This window comes from Lathamus discolor, chromosome Z, assembly GCF_037157495.1.
Source record: "Lathamus discolor isolate bLatDis1 chromosome Z, bLatDis1.hap1, whole genome shotgun sequence".
In the NCBI taxonomy this organism is placed as follows: Eukaryota; Metazoa; Chordata; class Aves; order Psittaciformes; family Psittacidae; genus Lathamus; species Lathamus discolor.
Window position 1 is genome coordinate 94,705,066 of NC_088909.1, and position 22,536 is coordinate 94,727,601.

Below are 22,536 nucleotides of genomic sequence, written 5' to 3' on the forward strand. Positions count from 1 at the left end.
ACCTATTAAGTTAATGCTCTTATAGAGAAGTTAAAATACATGTTCGTATTTTCTATTTCAAGACAAATTGAAACCATTTATAATAGAGTAGATTTCCTAGAATGCTCCTTATTTAAGTCTGTATGTAGGCTAAATATATCAAATACTGACCTTCTTTATAAAATATGGGTAGTTCAAATTCTGATTCATTGCCTTCTAAACTGTCAAGTCTACTATTTCCAGACATGGCCTTATGCTGCCTGCTAATTTGGCACAGTAGCATTTCCAGGAAATTATGGCATTCCCTGTTTTGGCATGCTCATGACTAGGAAGTGTTTAATGCTTTGGCACATACCGTCATGATTCAGTCATTTCATTTCTTGCCTGTCCCCATTTCTGGAATTCTAAATATCATATGTTTTAACAGGAAGTGCTAAAAACATGGGAAAAATAACTGCTGTTTTCTAAACCTTTCTTGCAGCAAGTATACTGAGAATTATTTTGTAAAGCATATTCACAGAAATCATTAAAATAGATGTGCATATAAATTTACCTAGTTTGGTAAAAATTTATTTAATTAAATGAATACTGAAGAATGATGTGGTACCATTTCTGCTTATCTCCAGTATTATTTTTACTTTCTAGTTGAATAGAAACCTAAATGTAAAACCATTTCCAAATGAAGTCATATTCTATTTAAAAATGGCATGACACTGAGTATCAAAAAATCTAATAAATTTATATTTGTTTCTCAGGAAGATGCTGAAAGGGGTTATTAATCTTTATTACTGTATTTTATAAATTCTTCTTCTTTTTGCCTCCTTGTAATGCACTGTAACTATTTCTTTTTTTTTTTTTTAACACAGAAATAGAGCACTGCAGTTTTGTACTCAATTTAACCAAGGCAAATGATTAAGCATATTTTGCAGTTCTACCATAAAGCTGTGCTTTTTGTCTCCTCTGTGATTTAGAGAGACAACTTTCTGAAATGCATTCAGTGACATTATTTTCTGGCAGCTTGAGTTAATAGCTTGCCACTATAAAGACCTACTAAGCAGGGAAATTAATACCTCTCCTTCCCCCCTCCCTTGCTTCTGTCTGTTGTCAAGAGATAAATCAGATATTCTAAATCAAAAATAGTTGAATTGCCCAGTAAGTGGGACTAGAAGTGACCACAGGATGTAGTCCAAACCAGCTGGTGTTTGGTCTGTTTAATCTTTAGCTAATAGCTGCTTGATTGCAGCTTCACCTTTCATTCCACTAGTAAAACTTGTGTAGTATCTCTTGTATGATGTTTTATTTGACAAGTATTTAAAAACTTAAAAAAAATGGGTTTTGGTAACATTATAGTGCTCCCTAGATGTCCTCAGGAAGGTGAAATAGGATCTCAAGGGTTTTTCTGTGTTTTATTTTTGGGGGGAGGAGATGAGGGGGTTGAGCCTGCAATAACGCACCGAGAAGCTCATTACCTGATTTTAAAAAAGATCTTCATACAGAAACAGTGATAAATAAGGAGACTGAATCAGTTTCTGATATAGCCCGAAATTAAATATGTGTAAGAAAAAAAGTGATCCTTTTTTGATTTGTTTAGTATCTTACAGATATCAGAAATTAATGCAGTCTTGGCTTTTCACATTTGACTTTTGTGTTATCACAGTAGCTGATCATGTGAAACTGATTTGCATGGTGATCTATTACCACTGTGGAGAAATTATATATTACAGCATTGAAATGTTTAAAAACCAAAGAAAATGGGTAGGCATGAACTTCGCTGAATTAGGAAACAATAGTTGGATGATTTCATCGGAGTAGTCAGTCAGACCTTTGCTGCTGATATTAATCTTTTCTATATTGAGTGTGTTTGCATCTGCACAACAGGGAACAACTGTTAATTAATTTTTGTGACACAGAAACGGAGCCTGTTTATGTGTGGTTAAAAGGATTTAATAGTTTTTGTATGTGAGCTGACACATTGGTTTTAAACGTGGTGCAGATAAATCTGAAATACTATGTATTTGGATCCACAGTAATGAACATTATGTCAAAAATATTGAGAAGACAGCCAGCAAACTCATTCCTCATAACTTGCCAAGGGGTTATTTCATGGAAAACTGATCGATCAACAACCCAAGGTGTATAATAAAGCTGCTGTCTCACTGAAGTATTTATACATCCTCCAACAGAAAAAGCTTTGAACTTTTCCTTTTTCAGTATCACATTCCTGGAGTTCAGTTGGTCAGTATCCTGAACTTAAATATAAGTATGCAAGAATAAAAATGTTTTTATATGAAACATGGTTATTTTTCTTTGCTAGTTTCCACATCGCTTAAATAAAATCAATCAAGATCAAGCTTCTGATAGCCAGATGGGGTGATATTGGGGTAAATAATGTATGCATTGCAGAAGCTTTTTTCTTAACTTTAACGATGGAACAGAGCTATAGCCTGTGGTACAATATATCTGAAATCTGACTGCTATATTCATATCAGTCTGATGTTAACAGCTTACCTAGATGAATGACTCAGTGGAAATAGGAAATAACACTTTAACAAAGGGACGAGAGATATGTTGGCAGGAATTAATTCACTGAATTTACAAATTCGTACTTTCTTAAAACTGTTTTTTACCTGTAATATCTAATATTCCAATCCTCTGTAATTAGTATGTTGACAAATAGATCATATACTTAGCTGAACAATATTATACACTATAAAATGTAAGAAAAAATGTTAAAAATTTGATTGCAGAAATTACACTTTTGCAGTAATTCCTGACAATGGGTTGTTTTTGGATTTTTTTTTTAATTTAATTTTATTTTATTTTTAGCATAGGTTCCAAAAAATACTGAACAGGACATACTGGACCTAATTCTTACTTACTTTAAATTATTTTATGAGACTGCCTAGGCTGTTGACCCCTGAACATTTTGCGTAGTTTTACATGCAACTCATAAGTTATTCTTAGTTAAATATGTTCATAGATAACAGAACAATTAAAAATAAATATGCTCATAGATAACTGAACAATTAAAAATAAAATATATGAACTATTACGAGTAAATGCATTGTTACATGTCAAATGATACATCACTTTGCTGTACATTTCTCTATGATGTAAATTTACTGATTCTTTCAAATAACAAGATTTTCCAAAAACTGCTTAAAGAGCAGACTCTTAACAGTTTTGCTCACAGCTATTCTAATCACAGTTCTATGAGTGGTACTTCTGAAACTGTACACTAGATCTTTCTTGTTCTGAGATGTCCAACTCATTTTAAAGTGCCTGAATCCTTATTACAAGACGTACAATAAAGGTTTTGTTTTGCAAGAATTCATCTTGTAAGTTGCAGCCATATCTTATTTTGGTTTGACTTTTACTGACATCTGTTTTTCAACTTGCTAAACCTTTTCAAGGTTCATAAACCTATGGAAGCGTTGATATCCTTTCACGTAGTTGCAAAAACTCAGGTGTTTAATGAAACGTATTTCTGAGCATATCACATAGACATGTCTTATTCTACTTTTTACTGTTTTTTCTTAATAATCACAGTAATGCTTATCCAGAAAAGCTTCAAGCTTGTTTGAATGCTAAGTCTTACTGAAATGCTTAAAAAGTAAGTGTGGAAGAGCTTTGCCAAATCATGTCCTGCATTAACAACTTCACCTACTGCTTCAATGCTACCAACCCTAATTATCATAGATCACCACTAGGTGTCCTCTCCTTGTTCTGCTTGTTGCCCCAGGGCACAACGATCTATGTTATGATGAGTCATTATTATTGCCTAAATAAAAACATTGTAAAAGAACACTTGTGTTCTTTTCTGGACAACAGAAGGTAACACTTACTTCAGTAGCTTGCTGTTTCCGTGATAGGTATACAGATAACTTTTGTCCCCTACAGAAAATCAAACCACTCTTTCTTTCCCTACAGCCACATAAGAAGGCAAGTTTTTTTTGTGTCTCCTGCTCATTGACTGGGGGATTTTGTGGGAAGGGAAAGATGATGAGTTAGGTGGATACTTGGTAGTGCTGGGTGAAAACACTGATTTATTTATTTTATTTTAATAAGGCTGTGTCCATAGGATGCAAACAACATTTTGGTGTCAGAGATGATGTTATACCATTTTACATTTTTAATTAAAAGTCTTAAGGAAATGGAAGATGATGTAATATATTTTTCTTTTTGTTCAGTTTTAATTCCTGTCCCTTAAGGAGATAGTTTAAAATATATTTTCTAGGGCCAATAAGGCTGTGTCAGTTAGCGAAGCACTGCTGGTAAGCATACCAGTATAGGTTGAGTGCAATTTGAAGTAAATTAGCTTAAACTAGGACACACTTTTTTATTGCCTATTACAGATACATCAATCAAATACAAATTGTCTAGCTCATAGGGAGTGAGGGGAGGAAATTTGTTAAATAACTCTAGAGGAAAGAAGACGTAGGAGAGCCTACCTACTCTTTACAGGCACAAAGTCTGCGAGTTCTGCAACAAAGCCTCTGTATTGATGTCTTTAGCCTTCCTACCACTAAGAAGACAGAAGCAGAAAATTCCTATTTCTTGCCAATTTCTACAGGAAGGGAACAGAAAAGCAGATTCTGTGTTATTTTGGGAAGGATAAAGTTTGTGTCTTCCTACATAAAGTCTATGGCTGGGGTCAGCTTGTCTGGATTGATCAGACATATCAAAAGCCCAAGCTCTTTTGGCACTTACTACTTTCTTCCCTTCCCCCCAAGAAGTGCTCCCTAGCCAGACTAAGCAAATATGAAAAGCATGGTGAATTATTCATGTTGTGGTTTAGGCTAAAGATGCTTGCTTGAATATGCACGTCTTACACAGCTGACTTCCATTTTGTACTGGGCTGTATCTTAGACCCCTGCGAGGTTTTCTTGGGGCTTCCTTGTGGTTCTGCAATCTTCCCTGCCAGATGAAGCTGTCATCATGTGTGCTTGATGTGTGCTGACCAGCTCCATCTTGTGTAATCTATAGGAGCCCCTTCTACCCTCCTCACCCCCCGCCCCCCTGCCCTCCCCCACCGCCGCCATCACCCCCCCGCCCCCTTTTGCTTGCAGTTTGAATTGCAAAACCTGAGTACTCCTTGCTCAACATAGCTGTGGTAGAAAGTGAGCTCTCTGGCTTCATCAGAGCAGAGGGTTCCCCAGTGTTCCTTTTTTTCCTGGGAGTTACACTGGCTGTCATTTCACTACTGGGTAGGACTCGCAGTGCTGGTATGCCTCCCTAATTCAATTGGCAGGTTGCTAATGGATAGTCCGTCTCTATGACAGCAGTTGAGAGCAAGGTATTTTATCTACAGACTCTGATCCCATAGAGCCAGAACCCAGATTACAAGCCCTTTTCTTTCTCCACTTAAAACTAGAGACTGTACAGGAAGTTTCTTACATACTGTGGAGGCTGTCAACAGTATGTCTTGTCAGTGTATATTTACTTTGTTGGTAGAATGAACTTCCATGTAACTTTCTTATGTGAGTACAACTGAAATAATAAATGAAATAGATAATAATACTTAAATTCCAAAATAAAGCATTATACAATATGAAAGAACATGGGAATCAAAACATTTTCTTAAGAGCAAAAGTCAGTCTCAGAAAACAGAGATATGTAAGGTTCAGTGCTGTTAAGTTTTTCTTATCTTACAAGCCTACTGTCTGTGTTTTGCTAAAGCGTGCACCTAATATAATCTTTCCTAAATTGATAGTGCTCCAAATTGGAAATTATAATGGCTCCCTTGTCATGTAAACCTTTTTGTTTACATGGGACTGTCCATACTTTAATGTTAGATGGGTAAATTGTGCTTAGTTTTGCCAGTACTTTTTAATTTATTTCAGTGAAAATTATCCATTTCAGGAAAGTAGGTATCCATGCTGCTAAAGCATACATCCATGAAATGTCACTGACATAGATGACTGAGCATACTTTCTGGGTTTTATTTTTCACTTTTAATTCTGAATTACAGAATCACAGAATGGTTTGGGTTGGAAGGGACCTTAAAGCTCATCCAGTTCCAATCCCCCTGCCATGGACAGGGACACCTTCCACTAGAACAGGTTGCTCCAACCCTTGTCCAACATGTCCTTGAACACTGCCAGGCATGGACCACAGCTTCTCTGGGCAACCTGTGCCAGGGCCTCACCACTTTCAAGGAGAAGAACTTCTTCCTAGTAGCTAATATAAATCCCCTCTCTGTCAGCTGAAAGCCATTCCCCCTTTTCCTGTTACTGCAACATGACTTTGTAAAAAGTCTCTCCAGGTTTCTTGTAAGCTGATTTTAGGTACTGGAAGCTGCTATAACATCTTCCTGTAGCCTTCTCTTCTTCAGGCTGAACAAGCCCAACTCCCTCAACCTGTCTTCATAGCAGAGGTGCTCCAGCCCTCAGATCATCTGCCCAGCCTCCTCTGGATTTGTTCTAGCAGCTCCGTGTCCCTCTTCTGCTGGGGACTCCAGAGGTAGATGCAGTACTGCAGGGGGATCTCACCAAAGCAGGGCAGAGGGAGAGAATCATCTCCCTTGACCTGCTGGGCATGCTCCCTTTGATGCAGCCCAGGATATGGTTGGCTTTCTGGGGTGCAAACAGGTCATGTTGACCTTTTCATCAATCAACACCCTAAGGCGTCCTCAGAGATGCTCTCTATCCATTCTCCTTTCAGCATGATTTTGTGCTTGAAATTGTCCTGACCCATGTGCAGGACTTTGCGTGTGGCCTTGTTGAGGTTTGCACTGTCCAGTAGTATGAAAATACACGTAACTGACAGAGACAATTAGAAGGCAATATAATCCAGGGTCACCCTAATAATAGAATACTAACTGCTAAAAGGAAGAGCACTTTTGTAGAGGAGGCAGTTGCTGAAATGTAAGCAAGATGGAGTATTCTGCGTTTTAGTTTCCTACTTTACGGTCTATGCATAATCACTTTCATGCAAAGAACAGTCCATCCCCCTACGAAGTAAATAGGAAGTGTTACAAGTGTGAAGTTTCTTGCTTCATCTTTTTACCCCCTTTTAAGACTGTGCAGACTTAGCTGCCTTTCTTGTGTGCCTCTGCCAAGAGAGTAATTGTGTTGCAATGATGTTTTCCCTGGAAGATAAACCATGTAGAACATAGCCAAAGATATATCTCCCTGAACCGAGATGCTAGAAGATAATGTTTTCTTCTTTATATGAGGTTTTGTCTGGCTTCTCTGGTAATGGGCCTGCTGCTGGCAGTCTTGTCTGTAGACCCTAAAGAGGTGGGTTTAACCCTGCAGTAGAATTTCAAGGTGCCGCCAGTCTGTTTTGAAAATACCCAGATTGGCATCAGCTTGTTTTCTAAAGTCTGACTTGTTCATTATGTTTTAAGCCATTCTGGAGATAATTCCTTGTTTTGCACTCACTACGGCTTGCACATACTACTCCTGGTTGCATATTTGGAATAAAAGCCCCCATCCTAAGCTTTTAATGCAATCAGAAAGTCTGTTTAGCTTTCACAGAGTAATGGCCTGATGGACACCTCCCATGTCAGGCAAGGGGGAAGGAAGGTCAGGGATGCTCAGTCCTCTTGCGAGACAGAGCTGCTGCAGCCCACCACATCAGCATGGTCCCTCTGTGCTGAGGAACTGTCAGAGAAGGTGATGACAGGCAAAGAGCTGTTTGGGCAGCCCCTGGTTCACCATTTGAACACTGCGCTACTGCGGAGTCCTTGCTCTGGTGAGCACATGTGTTACAAACTGCATTTGGATCCTGCAGAGATGAGACAGAAGGGGAAGCTGTGAATTGTATTTTTCAGTTTTATTCTAATGTCTTTTAACAAGAATGACAATTGCAGTATTTGTTCTTTGCAGGCTAAACACAATCCATTAAAGTATCTTGCATTTTCAGCTTTGTATTAATAGTGACCAGTTCAGAATGAGTGTTTACACTTGTAAATTACTCATCAACAGTAATTTAACTAAAAGATATTCTCAGCTTGTCACTAATGCCTTGTAAGTTCATTCCCCTCTGTTTGCATAATACCAATAGATCTTTGCGTGTAAAGAAGTCCGTTCTGTGTTTTACTTTAGGGAGACAGTTGTCAGTTGCTGTGAACAACTTTTGAAATTAAAAAAAAACACCCACCACTGTATTCTCTTCTCCTATGTGTGGAATGCTGTGCTGGTGGAATTTGTGGGAGAGCATTACCTAGGTTATCTCAGAAATGTCTGAGAGTTAGAAAAGAGAAGTACCTGGAGAACTTATGCTATGCTGGGTAGACCATCCGTATACTGATGCCTTACTTATGCCCCTATTCTGTCATATTCCTTAGCTCATCAGGGCATTTTATCGAATAAGTCCAGGACCAAAATGATACAGGATTCACCGCATGTCCGTGAGTTAAGGATCATGGTTTGAGTTTGATCAAATTTGACTGCATTCTAATGCAATAACATACGTGGGACACTACTTGTTTAAATAGGGTCTATTGTTATGGCTCCCATTGCAGACAATGGAATGGCAGTTTAATAGTTAATTAGGAAAAAGGTTCTGCTTTACAAGGGTAAAATTGTCTGAATTAACCACTTAGGGAGCAGGATGCAACTGCAGAAACCAATTTAGAGAGGGCTGAGGAACTGAGGTGGCAGTGTAGAAACAGCTTTTCCAGCTGGAAGCTATATTTAGTGAGTTATTTCTAACCTGAATTTCATGGAGTTTATTCCAGATGTGTAAAATATATATATATATGTCTCACATGTTTAACATATGATTTAAATACAGTGGTGACCTAGAAAGAACAGGAAAATAACCTAATTAAGAAATTATCAAATCTCTGCTCCTTGATTTCAAGCAGAAGTGAAGGCTGTGACTGAATTGTTAGGCTTTCCTCACCATGCTGCACTGGGAACATGCTCTATTTCTACCTTTTTCATCTTAACCCAAACACGTGCTTTGCCATAGCCTTTCCATGTATCTAGGCTCATAGTGTTTTCCTCTTTGGGCAGTTTTTTGCTTTGTTACTTATTATCTTCTTACATCTCTTTTATTCTAGCATCCCTGCTTTCAGAGCCAACAGCAACAAGCTTAGCTATACGTATGCAGTTAATGGTTTGGTGCCTTGTAGTTGAAAGTTCAAGGCCAGGTTGGATGGAGCTTTGAGCAACCTAGTCTAGTGGATGGTGTCTCTGCCCATGGCACTGATTTTCCTCTAGCATCAATTATGTGAACACTCTTTTTCCCATCACTTACTTATTTTGCCCATGACAAAACCAATCTATACCATAAATTTGTTTTTCTTTGTGTCTTTTCATTATGTGGCAATTTTGGTAACTTAATACATAGCTTAGTTAATGTGCATTTTTCTTTATATTTCTTTTAATGTTTACATCAAGTTTCTTGATCTTCTTAAAATAGTTTAACAAAATCAGTCTGTTCAGTGGGTCTCTTAATTGGCATAGTAACTGCCAGGCACTGGAATGAAAGTGTCAAAGTACTTTCTATGAATAGAATTAATATCAACACTGTAACCTTTTTATCAAAGTAAATACATGAAGAGATAGCTTATTTTTAAAATATGCAACAAATTCCAGTAGAAGATTACATGCTTTTTTCCTTTACATTTAATTACATTTAATCTTCCCATTGCTATTCCCATGGAAGATAGTGAAAATAAAATTAGTCAACACCAGGATTTTTACACGCATTGTTTTTATGCTTGTTAACATAACTAATTGACTTACTAGTTCTTGTCAACCCTTGTTTAGCAGTTAATAAGTTTATATTTGAGGTAGAAGCACTTTTTTCTTTTACCTCAGCAGGGTGTTTAGAAGTGATAGGATTTGACAGCAGCTGTACTAAATGCTATCCTTGTGACACAGCAATTCCCATGCTGTCTGCTTCAGCCCATTGCCCTTTCGGGTAAGAATGTAATTTTGACAGCTTTAGATTTTGCTTTTAGGAAGCGTTTTCTCCCCCTTTTTAGTTGTGCATGGATCCTTTTGTGTAGAGTGAACACAGTCTGAAAAACATTTGAAGACATATACTCTTCAACCACATCATGATTTTAAAACTGTATGTGTCTGAAAAGCCTATTTAGAGCTAAGAATTGAAAATCATGACAGCACACTATCATTAGTTTTGGGCATTGTTTGTTATAGAGATGTATGAACACCTTTTTATTCGACCTCAGATATTGTCAGATGCTTCAGCTAATGAATCAGTTTCTTTCACGTATTTTTGAGCAATGAAAGAAAGTTAATATTTGGGTTGTGAATTCAGCACTGAAATGCAGAAGAAATAGTCTAAAATTTAAATTTTTAGTTCTTTCTTAGTTATTCAAGTACACAATTTTGGTTTTCCCTCCACTAAAACAGTTTTTAATATTAGAGTCCCATGTGAGTGTTGACCATGGTCCCATAGATTTTCTTCCATTTTCTCAGATGTGAAGAATATCATGATGCTTTGTATAAGTGGTGCTTATCTCATTCAGAATTAGAAAATTTAGCCAAACAGTGGATTGTCATCTGAGCAGTGCAAAATAATTCCCCATCAGTAAAAACAGAACTTTTCGCAAAGTCATGAAAGAGGTATAGCTTGAGATATTTAAAACTTGAATTTCAGGATTATTATCTTATGTTTGAGGACCCTCATTTAATTCTTTTTTTGATCTTTTGACAGTAAGCTTTTTGGAGCGGCAGTGCACATCTAGCTCTGTGTTCCAGTGCTAAATATACTCAAAAAATCTAATACTGTATTAATCATTATGTATGCTAAACCTAGGGAAGAGGACAGGAGTGGAAAAATGAAAATCTGGTAAGGGAATGGCAAGGCAACCTCATGCCCATAAATTACTTTGCTCTTTATAACTGGTGCTTCTTTTGCTGCTGTTTAGAAAGCCAGCATCAAAAAGCTCATCTCTGATATTTTCCTTAGAATCATAGAATAGTTAGGGTTAGAAAGGACCTTAAGATCATCTAGCTCCAATCCCACTGCCATGGGCAGGGCATCTCCCACTAAACCATGCCACCAAAGGCTCTGTCCAGCCTAGCCTTGAACACGGCCAGGGATGGAGCATTCACAACCTCCCTGGGCAACCGATTCCAGTGCCTCACTACCCTAACAGGAAAGAATTTCTTCCTTATATCCAAACTAAACTTCCCCTGTTTCAGTTTTAACCCATTATCCCTTGTCCTATCACTACAGTCCCTAATGAAGAGTCCCTCCCCAACATCCATGTAGCTCCCCTTCAGATACTGGAAAGCTGCTCTGGGGTCTCCATGAAGCCTTCTCTTCTCCAGGCTGAACAGCCCCAACTTTCTCAGCCTATCTTCATACGGGAGGTGCTCCAGGACCCTGATCATCCTCATGGCCCTCCTCTGGACTTGTTCCAACAGTTCCATGTCCTTTTTATGTTGAGGACACCAGAACTGCACACAATACTGCAGGTGAGGTCTCACAAGAGCAGAGTAGAGGGGCAGGACCACCTCCTTCAACATGCTGGTCAAGCTCCTTTTGATGCAGCCCAGGATACGGTTGGCTTTTTTGGCTGCGAGCGCACACTGAAGCCGGCTCATGTTCCTTTTCTCATCAACCAACACCTCCAAGACCTTCTCCACAGGGCTGCTCTGAATCTCTTCTTTCCCAACCTGTAGCTGTGCCTGGGATTGCTCCGACCCAGGTGTAGGACCTTGCACTTGGCATGGTTAAACTTCATCAGCCCACCTCACAAGCGTGTCAAGGTCCCTCTGGATGGCATCCCTTCCCTCCAGCATATCAACCGAACCACACAGCTTGGTGTCATCGGCAAACTTGCTGAGGGCGCGCTCAATCCCAATGTCCATGTCACTGACAAAGATGTTGAAAAAGACCAGTCCCAACACCGATCTCTAAGGGACACCACTCGTTGCCGGTCTCCAGCCAGACATCGAGCCGTTGACCACAACCCTTTGCATGCGGCCATCCAGCCAGTTCTTTATCCACTGCGTGGTCCATCCATCAAATTGATACCTCTCCAATTTAGAGAGAAGGACGTCGTGTGGGACAGTGTCAAACGCTTTGCACAAGTCCAGGTAGATGACATCAACTGCTTTACCCCTGTCCATGAGTTCCGTAGCCACATCATAGAAGGCCACAAAATTGGTCAGGCAGGATTTCCCCTTAGTGAAGCCATGCTGGCTGTCACCAAGCACCTTGTTGTTTTTCATGTGCCTTAGCATGCCTTCCAGGAGAATGTGCTCCAAGATTTTGCCAGGCACAGAGGTGAGACTGGCTGGTCTGTAATTCCCTGGGTCATCCAATTTCCCCTTCTTGAAAATGGGGTGATATATATTCCTTTTTCAGTCGTCGGGGGCTTCACCTGACTGACATGACTTTTCAAATATGAAGGATAGTGGTTTATCAGCTTCATTTGCCAGCTCCTTCAGGACCCGAAGGTGGATTTCATCAGGTCCCGTGGATGAATAAAAAAGAAAGAAAAAAAATTCCTGCTCAACACCCAGGACCTTCAGCATGGGATCCCTACCACCATTGACTACCCTCTTTCAGTTTGAGCTATGTGAAAACTGTACAGGTGATATGGCTGGTGGCAACATAGGCCTGTTTGAATTGCATCCGCTATCCTGACATCCAGTTTGTGGTCGGAAGCTGAAAAATCCATTTGTTTCTCACTTGCTTTCTTGTCATTGTAGTACTCAGCAGAATCAGTCTGATGAAAAAGAAACTAGACTGCTTGCTCCTCAGATGTTTCTCTGAATTCCTAAGGAATAAAGTATACTCAAAGTATTTTAATTTTTGTTTTTATGGACAGAATGTCTGATCTTAACAGAATTCATAATTAGGTCTTGTCAGTTTAGGCAGTTTAGTAAACTGAGGAAACTTATACTAGAATTCACAATGTCTGATATTTTCTCTCAAGACTTCTTGAAGACTTACTAGCCTTCAGATTAGTTTAGAAAAAAATAGTCTTAGAAAAAACTAGCCTTAGCTGAGTTTTTTCTCCATTCTCATCAACCACCACCGTGTTTTCATCTGTCTTTATGTTCTAGGACTTAAGACTCGACTGGCATATTCAGGTTTGCAATACTATTTTCATGTAATAATTGAATTAATTAATAAATGACAAAGGAATATTCTTGCTGGTCATCAAGCCAGGTCAGTTGCCTTGTTCTCATTCTTGGATGCCTGTGAATCTCTTGATTGTCTGGGCTGCTTAGGGCAATTTGGAATAAGTGTAGAAGCAGGTTTCTAGCTAGTTGGAGGACTTCAGTATGGTTCGACACGTGCAGACCATGTCAGGGGTAGGCAGCAGCTGACCTGGACTGCTGTGAACTCTATACTTAGGACTGAAGTGTTGCAAGTGAAATATTTGCACCATTCCCCCTCCCTGTTTGCGCGTGTGTAACATTTTGTATGTGCAGTATTCTGACTGATTATTGGAGTAGGTAGATACTGTTTTGAGGCCTAACATAGTTTTTTTTTCCTGTATGACTTGTGCTTGAAAATCTGATTTAGGAGTACAGAGATATAAATCTGTTAAATATTTTTTTTTAGCATTTTCTCATTTTTGCTGGTTTACATGGGTAAAGTTTACCAAACTGTAGTTTACTTTTAAACTGAGCTACAGATGTACTCAAGTGATCTGTAGCTTTTTTTCATACTGACAAATGTACTCCAACATCTTTTCAGTTCCCCACCTCTTCCTTTATGTCGTGTAAGTGTACTGTGAAGACAGAAAGCTTGTACTCTGTGCTCAATGTCCTGCTTGCAGACAGTGACTGGGGAGGTCAGAGCCTGTCACTGAATTAGCAGCTTCAAGTCCCTCAAGTCTGTTTCCATAGCTGAAGATGCAAAACATGAGAGGTTTCAGTGACTTTTAGTGACAGTTTTTACTTAGGGTAGTACAAATAAGCATACCGAAAAGATATATGCTTCCGTTTCTTAGAGTTGGAAACAAAAGAGAGGAAACCAGTTTTCTAAAGTTCTTGTATTTGCTGTGTTAAATAGAGTACTCTTGCAAGTCATCCCACATGAAAGCTATGAAACATGGAGTATTTTCAATCATCACATTTATTCCCCTTTAAAAATTTTCCCCATAATACTAGCGCTTTATTTTCTAAAAGGAAACACACAAGAAAGTCCACCATATTATCCTTGAAGATCCTTCATCATCATGTCTTGAAGAAAAGAAGCAGTAGACTGGGAATCTCTTCCTTCCTTGGTCTGAAGGGCTTCAGGCAGGATTGGTGGGGGATAAGGTTTAGCACGTTTCTCTGCCTGACCTTATGTTACTCCTTGTGGCAGACCGAGCATCTAATGAAGCACATGGCTCTGCCCTTGTGGTTGGAGCACTTGTACCAACGGAGTAGACAGCGTGGGTATATGTGTTTTTTCTGGAATGACTGTTTCATGATGCACACAAAAAAAGCAATGCCCAAACTCTGACATTTCCTGTCGAGCGTGCTCCCTGCTGTGATTCTTAGCAGCACCATCTAAAGTGTCTGCCTCTCTCCAAAAATTAGGCAGGGAGCCCAGACACCCATTAGGCACTGGAGAGTGAACTCTTCAAAATAGGGGCCTTCTTAGGCTTGGCTATTAGAGCTGTTCTCAAGCTCCTGGCCATTTACTATAGATAGAGAATTTACTTTGTGTATGCAAGAAATAAGGTGTGTGACCTGGAGAAAATGAAAAGGTAAAGCTTGTTTCACTTTGCCTTATAATATTTTGAATTAAGTGATCCAGTCTGTTGTTCATCTCAACTGATTTCAGTGAGGCTACACTGGTGAAAATTGGAAAATTTTCCATGTTACCTATGGAAACCCTAGAGTCTCCTCAAGACTTACCTTTTTCACCCATTTCATTGATTTGCAAGAGGAGAAAGAGATCTGCTGAAAAGCTGTTTTAAATGTGGAACAGAAGAACAAATTTACCTTTTTTAACTCTTCAAGTTGCTATTCAGTTTAAGTGTAATTCATGTATCTAGCATAGTCTGTTCTAGTCCTCAGAATGTGCCAGCAGTTTGCAGAGATACTGCTAGCATTCAGTTACCTTAGATGATGTTCCCAGAATATTTCTAAAGGAGCAGGCAAGTTTAAGTAGAATTCTACCTCTTGAGACTGTTTTCCCTGGCAAATCAAGTATTTGTACTTGAAAAACCGTTATGTGTTCTGTGTTAATGTGCTTTGGAAGAACTGTCAAATATTCTTGGATATACGGAAAAGAGTTCACAAGCTCACTAGTGGTAGTTGATGAATACTACAATGTAGGTAGAACAGAATCAATTATAATAACTCTTAAAGGCATAAAGATGCTTCAAAATCATTAGATGATTTAGCCTATTACATGACTTTCAATCTTCTATTATGCCTGGTTTAGAAAAAAAATATTTCTACCAATGAAAAAAGCACATTTTAATAAGCCTTTTAGCCTTAAGTGCTCAATGTGAGTTTTCATGATAATGCTTTATGAACATCTCTGTAGGAGGTTGGTGGCTTAATCTACCTCCTGGTTGAAAGTGTGATGAGATAAACTTTTGGTAATTGAAAAATGATAAAAGGTGGTCTAACATTCACACAGATCTGCTGCCCTGGTAACTAATCAGTATAAGAAGGAACAGATAAAATTGCTCAGGAAACTGGAATGTTACATTTAAAAATCTAAGGTGAAAATCTTCATGCCTTCAGTGCTATGTCTGACATGGCATATCTTGCTTTTTACTGTTCTTCAAACTTTATTTCTACCCTGAATAACAACTTTGTAATTCATAGTACCGTCTTTGCTGGCATGTAAAAATACTGTACTCAGCCTTTTTGTCATGCTACATGCATCAGCATCAGTAAAGGATAATATCCCATCTGTTCTAAGGTAATGCTTCTTTCACTCTTTACAGTGTCTTCCACTGAAATGCAGTTTCAAATGCAGTTTCAGTTGCATTATTACACACTTCACCTGTGACCTTGGATGATTTTGCCTGTACCATGCACCATCTACAATTTTTAATAACCCTTCCCTCCTCCAGATGACGTCTGTTTGGTGTTCCTGATTTGCCACATCTTTCCTTCATTCCTGGAAGGAGTGGGGTAGGAGTTATCTCAGAGTGGACTTGCAAAACTGAGATTACTAAAATCAATAGGCAGCTGAAGATTCCCCTCCCTTCACAGTTGCTTGTTTTCTATGGTGTCCTTGGCATACAAAAAATGCATCGTAAGGTACAAGGTTATATTGCCCTATCTCAGCCAGTTCCTAGACAGTCAGCACTTTCAAAATTGGGAGCTGGTAGGGGTTTGGTATTCTCAGGGTAAGTCAGATTGGCCTTGGCATAATTGACAGCAATCCAGAATGATATTTGATATATGCCAGTTCTTACATTTAATTGTTGTCAGTGGTTTCCCTGGTGCCATAACACCACTCTTCAATAAAGTGTTACTAACTCACTTTGTTTTATGCCTTTTAGGTGTGCCATCGATAGGAGGCTTTGAGACTCAGCAGTGGCCAAAAAGGATTGCTAAAATGTTATTTTTCTTTGTAGTGCAGATTAGCTATCAGAGATCCTTGATCCATCAGTATTCACATGTCTGTATTCTTTTATCCTGTGTATTCCTGTAAGATCAATGGTGTTACAACAATCTCTCCACCTAGCAGGGAGCAGGTCTTTTAAGAACTTGAATAGGCCGTTAGAGACAAGCTCTTTTTGATGCTCTGCTGGTCTTGCTCCCTTGTGCCCATACCAACCCCATTGTTAAATGTACAGTGCACCTAACTGTGGATTTAAGATTGCTGCAGTTTTAAAGCAGCGTATTACTCTCTGTTGCATTTGAGTGCAGCTGGTAGGGAACTGCTATGCCTCAGAGATCACCTTTCTGTTAATGTTTCTGTGAGTACTGTCTAATGATAGCCAGTTCAATACTGTTTCTTAAGTCTTATTTCTCAAGCTACTTAGAACTGACATATTTGATTATTTTTTCCCCCCTCCAGAAGTAGTATGTAACATGAATTTTCTTATTTTGGGATGTTTTCCTATTATTTGTTAAAGTCTTTTTTAAAGAAATGCAGGTTTTACTGATGTTGTGAAACATTCAGTTCTGCTGGGGCGCAGCATTGTTTTCTACAGTCTTCATTGGGGAGCATTTGACAGATTTTAGGTTTCAGGGCTGAAACATGAAATGCTTTACAGACAGTTTGAAGGCTTGAATTTGAATACATCAGATTCTGAAGAAAAGATAGACTTCATGTGCTTTTAATAACCTGTATTTCTGAGGAGAAATGTCACCTGCTATGTAATATTTCAAAAAGATCTTTTTCAGAATTTTGTTTTTTTCTTCATAATGTCTGAAATTCAGTGATTCTCCATACTCAAGATACAAAGGAATCCCATGAGTAACTATGTAGGGAGGGAGGGGACATCAGGAAGCTCCTAGGGGTTCTGTCTGCCGTAATATCCCCCAGTTCAGGTGTGGAACTCCAGGATTTTCCACTTCATGATACAAATTTTTATTTTCAATTTCATGGGTGATGTGAAAATAATGAATAATGGAACTGTGCTGTGTAGCTGTAAGGGCAGTGAGCTTCAGTGTCTTGGGAAAACATATTTAATATTTTCGGTCTGTTGTGAATGTTACTTTCCATGTATATAACTTGTTTGGACCTCAGCTATTTTGTCCCTTTAATTTTCTTTTGGGAAGTGGCAGTAGGGAGGTGGTTGTAATCTACAAAAGGAAAAGTTCACTTTTAGACTGTTAAATATTCGTTACCCATTAGTAGGGATTTTGTTTTCTTGTTCTGCTATTTCTGTGTACCACAGACAGTTCCGGTAACAGCAGTAGCAATGTCTGACCTTGTGTTGTAACACACACAAATGGCATGCCAATCTTGCCTTCATTTTGGCAGTGACAAGTTAAGACTGTAGGATAATTAGAGTTGGCATTTTCTGCAAATGTGAGCTTTCAACAAAGGATGCCAATTCAGGGTTGCAAAAAGAAACAAACACCCCCCAAAAAAACCAAAACCAAAAACAAAAAAACACCACCAAAAAACTGTGATGCTACAAATGACAGCTCTTTAGTGAGAAAAAACCTCAGATCTAAATATTTTTCATCAAAGTGGTGGAGGCGGAAAAAGAGATGCCGAGAAGAATAGCATTCAATGAATGAGTTTAAGTCATCTAGAGTGAAGGAGAATCAGGTAAACCCCTGCCCAGCTACACTCCTATGCTCCCTAGTGAGTGGTCCCAGTCATCTGATGACTATCTACTCCCTTTTTGAGCTGTTGAAGCACTTCTATTTTCTTCACTACGCAACTACTTAGGAAATAGTTAATATATTACTTAACTCAGATCTCCAGGCTGTATAGGGAGAAATGCCTCCCCCTTTGTTTTTTGTTGTGTTACAAAGATGTCCTGGGCCTCTGAAGGCATACAAAAATGTCTGTGTCTTGTTTGAAGTTGTAGGGGCTTTTGGGATGATGAGAACCTTTCCTGCTCATTCCTAAATGGCATTATACCTGCATCTTATTCCAAAATTTCAGTATCAAATTGAAATGAGTCTGTTTAATATTTTCTGCACTGGTATTTCCATCTTATTTCCATTGAAAATTAACATTTCTCCATTTGCCTTCCTTAGCCTTGCCAGTTGTCACATTACTCTAAGGTGTTCAGAACCACCAGAGACAGAACAGGTGGAAGCAGTTGCTTTTTAAGTGTCAGAGCTGGCAGCTGATGAAAAATAAGATTACCAGTGCTACAAAACAGCTGCTCATTGCTGAGAAAGCAGTCAGTGCCAATGCAGTATGATAATTCTGTTCCTCATTATTATTAGTGAACTCTCTAAAGTGACCAGGCTTTTTGGTGTATGTTGTAATGGAATGTTTGCTTACTAATAGCCCTTCATACCTAAGCAAATTGATGTCCAGATAAATTTAATCATTGTATTTTTAGAAGTATTCCATTGAGCTTGATATTGCTTGATGCTGGTAAAATAGAGAGTACAAGTATATTTGTGACTTTGAAAAGTCAGGCAAGAGTTCATTTGCTTTCTTCAGGTTGCAACTAGAAAAAACAATCTGGAGACTTGCATCAGAGCTGTTGTTGGGAAATATGTCTTTTGACATAAAAATAACAAGACACAGAACCAACATCCTTACAGCAGCTTTGACTGTTCTGTTACCCCTGCCCCTTTCCAGTTATTGCCTTCTTTTCTCTCTCTACCACGCCAGCCACTGACAGGAGAAAATGTCCCTTTCTTAGCTCAAAGCTCATTTTTGTAATTTGTGTAATTTATTTATTTATCTACGGGTAAGCCATTTTTGTATATTGTATATGTATGTTCATGTCGTTCTAGAGTGCAATCTTAACTGTGAGGAAAGTCAATACAGAAACAATTTCTTTATAACTTTTTAATATTGATTGACTTACGAAACCAGATTTGTGATTGTTATTTCAGGATGCTCTGAATTAAGTTACTCGCTTATGCTTCTCAAAGCCATTGCTTATTTTATTCAGAGAATAATGGCAAAGAAACCTCAGTGGATGCAGGACCATAATTTTACATGTTGAGGATGTAACTTTAAGAGACAGCAGCTACAGCTGCATGACAATCTCTTGTTCAGCAATCCTGTTTTGTGAAGTATTTTATGATTTTGACATCTTTCTTTGCTTTAGTAAAGAACAAAATATGGTAATGTCAAGCTTCCCAACAGTAAGAATCAGCAATAATATTTTTCAATTAAGCTAGAATATTTTAGCTTAACAAAATCAAAACATTTGTTTTCACTTTTAGTTTTTATTTGCATTATTGTATATGCAGTTGTTACAATTTTAATTTTAATTGAAAGTCAAGCTATTTAAACATTGTCAACTCTTTAACTTCCTCCTCCAGAAAATGTTGATAGAATTTGAGTTCTTTAATTTCAAATAAGTGTGTTTCCCAATATGAAACATTTTTTAATATTTTTTTTATCAGATATGCTACTGAGTCGCATAAAGCCATCATATATTTTTATGCAGACTAAGATTAGTGACCATGCATTTGCTGAAATACGATGACTCATTTTCAGGAACAGATAAAAACCATTATAGTGCCTGGAACACTTTTGATACTGTCTGGCTTTTACTTTTCAATTACAGCATACATTATTTAATACTTCTCATCTTAACGTCTGTATGCCTCCTCGGCTTTCTGCTACAGTAAAAAGCTAATAATATGGAAAGTACAAAAATTGTAATGGAAATTATATTTAGGGAGAACTCGTGGTACCCAATATTTATGCTGTTAATTATGCCAAGGAATTTGTTTCAGAATAGGATTCAAAATAATTCTGAAAGGTGTGCTCCCAAATGCATACATTCACCTTGACCCAGATGTGCTTGGGTAAATAATATAAAACACAGTGGCCAGAGGAGTGTGGGATTCTGCCATTCAGTACTGTCTGTGCTCTGGTGGTTCAGGCATACATCCTGTCAGACAGTGGCAGGTCTTTCAGCCTGAAACAGGGGCCCACCTCTGTCATCATGGAATAATCAATTTACTAACTACTGCATAAAAGCTAGGTATATTGTTATTAAAACTAATTGCACTAATAGTCCCTTATCAATTCTTTGAGGCACTGGCTCTCAATGGTTTGTATTAGGCTGCTTTGAGAATACCTACCAAGGTAGCCTTCAGAGAATTAGGAGAAGAATTAGAGAGCATTTATTTAAAATACTTGAACTGTTTCAAGTTGAAAGTCAGTACTAAGCTGTATGGGCTGTCACAAAACTTTACATACCTTGGCGTTTTATTATCACCTTCAAAGATCCTAAGGAAATAGGTGGCAGCTTTAGTGGGACTTTATCCATCATAAATTTATATGCCAATTTAGGTTTTATATCATGTCCATAATTTCATTTCATTTAAAGTGACAACATCCCTGCCACCACATAAATGCATAGTATTTCTGGAGTGTGCTGGAGCATACTCTCTGCTTTCTTGTTTTGACTTGATGGCAAATAGCAATGAAAGCAATGTGAAGTTGGAAAAGTAAAGTGTATGTTTAGCTAATGTTAAAAGATGTGTTTATTAAGCCACCATGCTTTAAATTCATGCAATTTCTACTTCCCTGTGTTCTTCTTGACACTACACATCATCATGTAGGTTATTATTTCAGATTGTGCTATAAATTGCATTTGAGTACACTTTATCTGCATGGAACGGGAGGTCACTCTGTTGTGTGAGCCGAGTATGGTTGTATGGGAACTAAACTGACTGGGAAAAGTAGTTTTAAGAAATAAATAGTGCTTTATAGATGTACATACATAACCAGAGGTATTCCACAGGATCCTGTCCTGGTCTATCCAAGTTAGGCAAATGCTGTAGGTGTAGGTAATCCTACCTTCAGACACTCTGATCTTTGGGAGTACTTCCAGCCCACGCTTCCAGGGGTGTAATGAAAATTGTGCCCTCAGTCTGAGCTTTCATTTTGTCTCTTTGTATCTCTTTGCTGGTAATCCAAGTGTTTTTTTAAGTCTTCGTACTTTTACTTGTTTGGATTTCATTGTTTCACTATTATAGCAGGAATAAGAATTTTAATTCTTTTATGCCATGCTGGGGTTTTGTTTTGTTTTTTCTCTTTGTTCTCTCTACTTCCTCATTCATTTTCACCAGGATGTCCATTGCAGTTGCACTGGAAGGTGGGAGCTACTGTTGGCTTCTCTTTCAGCTACATTTTGCAAAAATTCTGTTGATGTGACATCTCTCTTTGCCATAAGTCTGTGGGCTGTTGGAGAGGGTGGAGGCATATGATCTTTGTCTTACAGCTGGTAAGAGTCAGTGAGAGAGTAAGCCTATTTGACTAAGTCTGTAAAGAGTTTTTATAAAATGGACCAGTTACTGGTTGTAAGATCTTTTTTTAGTAGTTCAATATTCATGTAACATTGAGCTCCATTTACTTCTCCATTAAGCTTCTAAACTAATCCTGAAATGCTGTAACTAAAGATTGTTATTTTCTAATTAATAAAATGGAAGCTGTTCTTGAAGATAGCAACATGAAAGCTTTGGGGAAAATACATTGTCCTGATTTCACCATAGCAAGCGATTTGTTAGACATGTAATATATAAAGCTAAATTTTGTCACATCCATTACTTGAATTGTGAACTTCATCATTCATCAGTTTTCCAATAAATGGAATAAAATTTCTGTGTTTTGATCTTGTGGAGGAGCAAGTGAAATGGATATGAATAAACGAACCATACTTAGAAGTATTTTCATAGAAATAACAAAAAAAGTTACATTAGCTCATTGAGACATTGAAGAGAGCCATATTATCTAGTTTTAGTATTGCCTCACTCAAATGGTTAAATTAAATCTAAGCCACCAAATGGTGATATTCCAGTCTATTAATGGATTTAAATACAGTATCACAAGACTTCAAGATGAAAAAAAGCTAGTATCACAAGCAGTACAGTTAAATTGCAAGAGCAGGCAGCAAAGACTTGCTTCAGTTTTTTGTATTATAATGAATAATGCAATCTATGCCCTTGTCTCAGCTAAGTAGGACAAAGACAGTCACATCTTATACAATCCATTGACAAGTTCTTAAGAAATCTTGCATCAAATGGCGTTCTATATTTG

General features: G+C 38.1%; 1 protein-coding gene across 1 annotated transcript in view; it reads left to right on the top strand.

The window, feature by feature from the left end:
• Positions 1 to 22,536, top strand: part of HCN1 (hyperpolarization activated cyclic nucleotide gated potassium channel 1) — a 193,097-nt gene that overhangs the window by 25,157 nt on the left and 145,404 nt on the right. The window lies entirely within an intron of this gene.